Genomic DNA, 10,327 nt, shown 5'->3' on the forward strand with positions numbered 1-10,327 from the left:
TCTAAGGTTAAGAAAGTTAAGTTTATAGTCCAAGTGTCACATGAGGTGCATCGAAGTGGTCCAGCCATAGTGAATGAGTCATTTAGGGAGGTCGCTAAGAATAAGAACTCTAGGGGGAGCTCAAATAGTCTTTGGGACATATGGTAAATGGATCTCAAGAAGACCATGCTTGTGACTCAAGATGGGCCATCAAATGTGCCAAAGAGGTTTAGAGATGGATTTGAGTCTCAAATCCAAGAAATTGGTACAATTGGGTTGAGTTTGATGTATAGAAATATGAATTGGATTCATAAAAATTAGTTTTTGGTGTATAGATGCCATATGAACTAATTATAGGGATGCATTATGATTTAATATGACCAGATACATCAAGAGGAAACTAAAACTAGGACTTTAGGTCAAGGTTCAATTGAACCATTTAGCTAATTTTAGATTTTGTGTCAATCTTAGGAGATATAATCAATATATTTATATGTATATTTTTTCAAGTAGACATTAGTAAAATAGATCTCTCTACAAAATTTGAAAATTTTTTGAGGTCTGTGAAATTTCTGATGTATTTCTGAAGTTGGGTCAGAAAGATTGATTTTTACTGAAATAGAATACCAGTCGATTGGTACAGATACCAATCGACTGGTAATAGTATTTTTCAAGTACAAAATGTTTCTGTAAGTTTATTTTGATGGGGGTCGATCGATTGGAGCATATGACAGTCGACTGACACAGTCTGAAACTATTTTCCAACATTCGGAGTTGGCCAAAAGGATGGTATACATATATATAATCTTATGGAGGATTAATACATGATGTTTGTGGTCATTAGAGGTTAAAGAATCTAATAATTGTGATATTATTGGAGATTTTTTTGATGTATGGCAAAGGGGGAGAAGTGTTAGGTTTAAGTAGGAAACTTAAAATACCCTTGTAAGAAATGCTAATTCAAGAGGGAGCTTAGGTGAAGGGAGAGTAATTGTTCATTTATTTGTAAAAGGGGGAGGGGGGGTGAGAAGCGGGGGAGCTTAGGTGAAAGGGAAACCTAGGATTAGTTTCCATGATTTATGCATGAGTAGATATGTATTTTTATTTGTATTGTTATTGCATTTATGTTTCCCTAATTTAACGGATTGTCAAACATCAAAAAAGGGGAGATTGTTGAAGCAATCTAGTGTTACCCTAGGTTTTGATGTTTGGACAAAGGTTTAAGTTAGGTTTATTATTGTATTTGACATGCATTGTGAGTGTGCAGGATACATGTACAATAAGGAGAGTCCAAGTGTGACCTGACAATGAATGAAGTCCCGGAGGCACGTTCTCTTGGCAAAGGAAGACTCAACAACAATGACAAGGCTGATGGAAGCTCTAGAAGGCAAGGTGTGAAGGATGGGGAAGCATCCGAGGGATGCGAGGCTGATGGAGAAGGCTAGAAGGCTAGGTCTAAGTTGTACGAATAAGGACGAGTGCATAAGAGATTGTACTTTGGATAAAATCCTAGGTTTAGGGTTTACTATAGTAGTTACTGTATCAATTATTGTAGCAGTCGACTGGTAGTGAATAGAATACCTCTGTTCGCTCAACCCATGTAGAGCAGTCGACTGGTATTTTCATCACTCGACTAGTATCGAGCCGTTGGCCTGTAATAGTTGAATTTCATTTAGGACCAGTCAACTGGTGGCTAAAAAATAGTTTGATGCTTTCCTATCGCGCTCTATTTAATAGAACTCAGGGTGCTTGGGCATAGTTGATGAAATATAGGTGGTTAACCCCTATTATTAGTCTTCCAAGCTCTTGTGTGTGATTCGTGTGTACATTTTCAAGATTGTGGCAAGGTTTCTCCACCCACAAGGAGATTGAGCTAGCTGAAGGTTTTTCGAGGAGTCATCCATCGACGGATCAGGATCATCTGCCTTACGGATAATCATGGAGTAGAAGCCCTAATCTCCAAACCACGTAAATGCCTTATGTTACGGTTTATTTTGGTTTATTATCTTTGCTTATTGTTTATAGCGTTTAGCTTTCTTTTTGTTAGTTTGTATTTTATTTTCCGCTACGTACTAACAAGTGTAGGAAGTGACGATTTGGGTGAGACGCTATTCACCCCCCTCTAGCGGCATCAAGGTCCTAACAGAACGCATATGTGTTCAGTTCGTTAACGTTCGTGAGCAACGTTCGTGAATAATGTTTGTGAACAACGTTTATGAACAATGTTCATGAACCATATTCATTAATAAAACTCTTTTCAATATGCTAAATAAATAATAAAAATAAAAAAAATAAAAAAATAAATTTAAATTATCAAACTTAATAACCAATCAACAACTAAAAGTTTCAAATAATCAAACAATCTTGAATTGAGAATTCGATAACATCTAAATAAACCAAGCTCGAACCAAGCTCAAGCCAAGTTTTAATTGAGAGCTCGATAACATCTAAATGAATCAAACTCAAGCCAAGCTTCAAACAAGCTCAAGCTCATAAAAAATAAACTAAGTCAAGTTTGAACAATCATTTTAAAATCTTGGTTCATTTTAAGCTTGGCTTAGCTCGGCTCGGTTATCTTATCAAACAAGCTTGAACACTCCAAAGCTTGGCTCAGCTCGTCTTGTTTACAACCCTAGTGGTGGGTCAAGAGATCTGTTAGGATGTATACTAAAAGCCTAGCTTTTGGTATAAATATTTATCTAGAAATAAGAATCACATTGGTCAAATGTCTACATTTATGATAAATGTAGTAGTTCAATTAATTTATATTGTAGATAACATGGTGTGTGGTGTCACACACAGAGGATCATGTTATCAGTACCTTATAAATTATAAACAGTAGCTCACGACCAAGATGGAAAGGAACAAACCATTGGAAGGTCGTAGTGTAATTAGGTATTAGTTTATCTTAACTATATAATTACACTAGTACACTTAGAGTGTATTGAGTAGGACCATTAGAGGTCGTTTCTTTTATACTGACTTTATAAAGGAACAAAGACCTCAGTTATTATGGAAGTGTGTGCTCTTAATCCTAATATAATAACAAGCACATATATTTGATATTTATTTCTTTAATTTATCAATGGGTGAGATTTAGTTCGATAAATCAATAAGCCCGATAAGTTGGGAAATGATATCACTTATAGTGTGTGTTGTTGATTATAGAAGGAAACTGTGTCCTAGTAATCTAGGTTGAGAATGTCCCCAAGAGGAGCTTATAAGAATTGTCATGTTAAACCCTGCAGGTGGACTTAGTCCGACATGACGATGAAGTTGAGTGGTACTACTCTTGGAGCTAGATATTAATTAAGTGAGTTGTCAATAACTTACTTAATTAGTGGACATTTGTTATCTTAAACACAGGGAGACTAACACACTCATAATAAGAAGGAACCCAAAATGTAATTTGGGATTGGTGCGGTAGTTCAATAATAGTTCTTTAGTGGAATGAATTATTATTGATAAAATTAAGTTGTGTGTTCGGGGCGAACACGGGAAGCTTAATTTTATCGGGAGACCAAAACCAATTCCTCCTCTCGGTCCCTATCGTAGCCTCTTGTATATAGCTTTCTACAAAAGATTAAGAGAAGAGATTAATCTCTTTCCTTATTTGTAGATTAAAAGGATGGTTTTAATTTTTGGTAAAAACTTTCCTTATTTGTAAATCATCTACATGTTTAAAAGGGAGTTTAAAATTTGAAATCTTTCCTTATTTTTTGATTAAAAGGTGGATTTTAAATTTTAAGAAAACTTTCCTTTTAACCATGTTCATGATTTAAAAGAGAGTTTTAAAATTAAATATTCTCTTTTATAAGTTTCTACAAAAGATTAAGAAAAGATTTGATATATTTCCTTATTTGTAGATTAAAAGAGATTTTAATTTTTAAAGATAACTTTCTTTTTATCCACATGTTTAAAAGAAATATTTTAATTTATTAAATTTCCTTTTTATAAACCAATCATGAAGGGATAAAATTATTGGAGAAATTTTTATAAATTTTCGGAAACAAATTAGGAAGTTTTAATTTTTGTTTTAATTAAAACTTTCCTTAATTTGGGGAGAAGAGTGACCGGCCAAATAAATTGGAGAAGAAAAAATTATTTTTAATTAAATAAATTTTCTTTTTCAAAAGAATTAAGGAAGTTTTTATTAAATTTTCCTTATTTGCCAAGACCAAGGATTATAAAAGAGGGGGTAGAGGAGGCTTCATGGTGAACAACCTCTATTATTTTGTCCCTCTTTTCTTCCTTGGTGTGGTCGGCCTCTTCCTCTTCTTCTCTTCTCTCCATCCTTTGTGGCCGAACCTCACATCTTCTTTGGAGATCAAGTGGTGGCTGGATTCTAGCTTGGAGAAGAAGGAGAGAAAGCTTACATCCCTTGGAGCTTGGTTGGTGGAAAAAGATCTTCATCTTTTGGAAGCATTGTGCTTGGCCGAAACTTGAAGAAAGGAGAAGAAGGTGCTTTGGTGGTTTCTCGTCTCGGAAGATCGTTGCTCACACAACGTCCGGGATTAGAAGAGGAATACGGTAGAAGATCAAGAGGTCATTATCTACTAAGTAAGGTATAACTAATATAGTTTTTCGCATCATGTTAGTTTTATCTCCATGTAAAAATACCAAATACAAGAGGCATGCGATTCTAGTATTTCAAATGTTGTGTTCTTTTATTTTTTTTCTTTTCCTTGTGATTTGATTGTTCTTTTCGGTTGACCTAAAGTTATTTAAGGAAATTAAATATTAACTTTCCTTAAAAGGCTTTGTCTAGGCGGTGGTGGTTGTTCCCATATCCAAGAAGGCCATGTGTCTCGCCATGCAGTCCTGGAAGCCAATTTTGGAAATTAATATTTAATGGAATTAATAACCTAGGTGATTTGGATCAAACGTGTTAAGTTCCGCAGGAGATCCAAGTCTAAACCTAAAAGAACAAATAGATTAAACTTTGGATCAAACATGTTAAGTTCCGCAGGTGATCCAAGTTTAATTTAAAAGAACACATGGTAGCTAGGAAAAGGTTCAGACCTTTGTACAAAATTTTTGTACAGTGGAACCATTAGGTTTTCCGAGTAGCAACCAATAAGATCAAGGTCAAGTAAGTTTATAATGGTAAGTGAAGTAAGCATTGGAGGAGAGTGATCCAGTGAGGACGAGTCCAGCTTAGATTCATTTTAGAAGTTTAAGATGAGACTATGACTAGATCCTGATTTTGGTAAGATATGATTTAATTAATAATGTTGTCTTATTTCTATTATGCTAATTCTATTTTGTAGGGTATACTTATTATTTGTACTAATGGGTTTTGGAGAAGCTAAAATGCGTAACTCAACCTCAGATGGACAGTGCTCGAGGCACCTCGAGCTGTGGGGAGGTGTCTTGGAGCTCAGTGGAGGTGGCCTAGACATGACAGAGGTGCCCTTGGATAGATAAACTTTGGGGATAGAAGTCCATTGAGCGAAGACACTCTAGAGCACAATATAGGGGTCTCAGAGTGCATTGAAGGTGCCTTGGAGCCATTGGAGGCACCCTTGCATGGATAGAAACCAAGGGCTGCGGATCGGATAAGCGTTGTTAGAGGTGCCTTAGGCTATTGGAGGTACCTCGAACATTGTAGCATTCGATCAATAGCTTGAACATCACTTCTCTAAGCTAATCCATGACCATCCGGCTGCTCTGACATCATCTTACTATTGTTCTACGATGCTACCACTATTCACACTTAATGACTCTAAACTCTTTGTTTAACTACCAAAAATTTGATTGATGCGCTTTGACTTTGATAAACTGCCATTGTTCTTGGCATATAGTTCTAGGACTTAATTATCACAGTTGATCCTCAATAATCTGTCAATGCCATCAACGATATGCAACGCTATGATAAAGTTCCGTAACCAAATCTCATGATTAGATATTTTGTAACATGCTATCAACTCTATCTCCATAGTAGAAGTGGTTACTAGCGTCTACTTGATGCTTTTCCATGATATAACCTCGCCACCAAGCATAAAATTATAGTATGAAGTGGCCATTTTGCTATCCTAGCATCTAGCAAAATCGGAGTATGAATATCCAATCACCTGTAGGTGAACATATCTCTGATACGTCAGCATGTGTCCTTTAGTCCGTTACAAATATTACATCACTCTCTTCACAAATTTCCAGTGCGACGGTCCTAGATTACTTCAATACATGCCTAACATTTCCACTATGTGCTCAATGTTCGAACACGTACAAACCTATACATATATGAGACTTCTTATAACTAACGCAAAAGTGATATTATGGACACTGCTGCAAACTGAATTTGTATCACCAGGTACATAATTTTGAATGTCACACCGTATGAGCACCTTTTCAATGTTGGCTTGTTGTAAAAGTCTAAAAATACCTCTTGAATGATCATGACATATTTGTATGCCTAAAACAAAGGATGTTTCCCTAAGATCTTTCATTTCAAAATTACTTGATAGAAATGATTTAGTTTTTGTAGCATAACTTGATTATATTATTACTTGGCAACAATATGTCATCAATATATAGGACAAGTATAATGAACTTACTCCCACTGAACTTGACATATATGCATTGATCCACAAGATTTTCCTTAAAACCAAATGAAGTAATGACTTGATCAAATTTTCAATATCATTGACGGGACACCTGTTTCAAACCATAAATGCACTTCTTTAATCTACATACTATATGCTTTGAGCCCTCAAACTCAAAGTTATATATATATATATATATATATATATATATATATATATATATATATATATATATATATATATATATATATATATATATATATATATATATATATATATATATATATATATATATATATATATATATATATATATATATATATATATATATATAATTTTTATAATTCAAAATAAAATTTGTATTATTTATTTAAAAGTTTTTTTTATCAAAGTGTAAATTTCATAAATATTTTTTGCTAAATTTTATGAATTCAGGTATAAAAAAACTTCATTTTTTTCAAATCTTGTTTGATTTTAAATATTCATTTACAACCAATGGGTTGAACACCTTCAGACAATTTGATAAGTTTCCAAACACCATTGTCTACCACAGACTTCAACTCATCTTTCATGACATTGATCCACCTCTTGGGATAATGAATATTATTTGACTTCTTGGAAAGATATATGATCACTTTCTAATTCTATATTAAAATCATGTTCTTGGAGACAAACATAATCACGGGTAACTATTGATCTCTGTTTCCTCGTGGATCACCTTAAAGGTACTTATTGTTGAGGTGGTTAAGAAACTTAGTCACAATATGAGTAAATAACTCTTCCTGAGTGGAAGATTCCTCCAATTGCATTGGAGATAATATAGGTATATCTTAGTTTACTACTCACACAAGATGTGGAATATCTATAATATGGGATATGAATATCAAACCAGTATTCATTGCACTTATAGTGACTACTGGAGGATCACCAATGCTTTCCTCAAAAGATGTCTCTAACTTTAGTGCTCCCACTATCCTCAATAAAGTTAGTATATCTCGTCCCGAAAAAGGAGCAATTTGAGAGGTCATAAAATTTATATTCCCTAAACTTATCAGGATATCTGACAAAATGGTAGTTCACTATTTTAGAGTCCAATTTCTTTTCATTGGGCCTATAAGGCCTAGCTTCAGCTAAACAACTCTAAACATATAAATTTCTAATACTAGACTTCCTACCCGTTCACATCTTGTATGAGATTTGAATGTTATTGGTCCTCCTTTGACACTCCACCTTCATGGAGTTTGACATCCACCAATTCGACGATCCAGAACCAGATTCGTGATCAGTTCCAGCTATCATAGAATGTCATGCAGATCGTAGCATACCCTAGCAGCTCCACCACACTTCATCTCATCTTGACACCCCATCCAGGAGAGTTGACTGAGTTCTGTACTATCATGTACTTATCCGAGCTCCAGCTGAACGCCTCGAGGTAGTTCTTGATCTACCTCAATGGAGCCCTGCTGAACGACGGTAGGCCTTTGGCTCCAATCTGCCTCCTCTCCGACGTCATATTCAATTCTAATCCAAGTTTAGGGTTTAGTGAGTGCAATATAACTCTTGTTGAAACATGAAGCTCCATGATTCCACTTATCACAAATGCCTTTGAGGCCTTCACAGCAATGAGAAATGAAAATGTGACATCCAATAGCCAAGATGGTAATGCAACGATAGAAAAAGATTAATTAGGTTTAATAGTCAAAATAATCTAGATGATAGAGTTATCAATAATAAGATTTCATTTTTCAGTGGATGCAATGTTGGTGATCAAAGGGTGGTACCAGGTGAGAAGAAACTAGATGGGTGATCCATGCTCTCCACAAGCTTATACTTGGATGGACTGAATTTTACATTGAATAACTCTAGTGTTCCAATGATCACTGTAGTGTAAGTTCCTTCAACTCTTCAGAGTAGTAGATGAATGCTTTGAAAGTTGACTTGAGAACTAATTATTCTTTAGATTCAATTTCTTACAGCAATCTGTCATACAATGAATTGACAAGTATAATAACCACCTCCTTTGCCAACCTAAGTGTAGTTGTGACACCGGCCCGGTTCGGTTCGAACCCAGCCCAAATCCGATCTAGGTTCAGCCTGGGTTCACCAGGTGTGGCTTAGACTCGGCCTGTGTTAATGGGCCGATTGCCCGTTGACTCGGGTCGACCCCCAAATTGGCCGACCGTCAATTAATCATGATTTTTTTAAATTTTTTTTAAGGACGTCCATTGGAGTCGACGATTCCTAGCCATTGGAATCAGCGGTTCATAGCCATTGAGGGGAGGGGGAGGGGTGGGTGTGTTTTTTAGGTATTATTTTTAACTGTTAAGATCATTTGACCATTTTTTTTTATCAATGATTATGATTTAGTATCTATTACTATCCAAACTCCATAAATAGGGAGCTCATTTCATCATTTTCATATACATCTTCTCTACTCTCATTTTTAATTTTGCATTCTCTGTATGTTTTTGACTTCAAGTCTCCATTTCTACATATTTTCGTTTCTAATTTTCAACTACAATAGAAGGAGGTTGTGGAGGTTCATCATCTCGATTTCGGAGGGGAAAGGAAATAGTGAATCTGCATGAGCACCCCAGCATTCAATCCATCGACAATGAGACTGAGCACCTTCCGATTCTGACACCCAAAATATAAGAAAATATCGATGCAATTACTTTTAAGATTAAGGAACTTCCTCCTCTAAAATCTTCTATTTTCACTAAACATTTTGAGAATGACAATATTTCATTGGGAGAATTGCGTGCAAAATGTAAGCACTACAATACTTCTTACAAATTCCAAGCAGGGGATGACTATGGTTGAAATGACGCATAGAAATGAAGCACTTGACAGCACAATTATCTAGATTTTTTTTCAACTTACAGTAGTACTAATTTCGATTTATTTTTATATTTTGATAATAAATTAAGAGAATCATTAGCTAAATTTATTTCTGTAGAATATCTTTCATTTAGTTTTGGATTTAAATGCACATTTGAAGATTTTTATAAAGAATATCTTAATCGATGTATTAAATGTGTTCCTAGGACTATACTTACTCATATAATTAAAAAATTAGTAAAACAAGAAAAAATAATTTAATTGATGAATTTAGAAAATTAAATAATAATTTTTTTTTATGTTTTGATATTTAGAGTGATCATTGGCAACCACATTCGTATATAAGTATGATTTGTCATTAGATCGATAACTCTTGGAATCTTCAAAAAGATTGTTAGCTTATAGAGTTTTTATTGAATTACATACTATTCATAACATTGCACACTTATTTTGTTTAATTTTAGAAGAATATGGATTAACTCACAAAATTTTTTCAATATCATTAGATAATGCTAGTTTTAATATCGCTTGTATAAAAGAACTAAAATTTGTTTGTTAACCTATTATTGGTGGTTTATTTTTTCATATTCATTGTGTATGCGATGCTTTAAATTTATGTGTTCAAGATGGATTAAAAATTTTAGAAAATTATATTAAACCAATTAGAACTGTAATTTTTTATTTATGGTCACATTCATTTATAATGAAACAATGAGATAAATTTTGTAAAACTAATGGAATGAGACCTAAAAAATTTTCTCATGATGTATCAACACGTTGGAATTCAACATATTAATTATTACCAGGTTCATTTCAATATAAAGAATTATTATGTTTATTTTTTGTATAAAATACTAAAACTAATATATATTTATTTTCACAATAATGAAACATTTGTAGTAATATTTGTGAAGTTTTAAAAGTATTTAGTGATGTAACAGAACAACTTTTTGGTATTTATT

This window comes from Zingiber officinale, chromosome 8A (genome assembly GCF_018446385.1).
Source record: "Zingiber officinale cultivar Zhangliang chromosome 8A, Zo_v1.1, whole genome shotgun sequence".
Taxonomy (NCBI): Eukaryota; Viridiplantae; Streptophyta; class Magnoliopsida; order Zingiberales; family Zingiberaceae; genus Zingiber; species Zingiber officinale.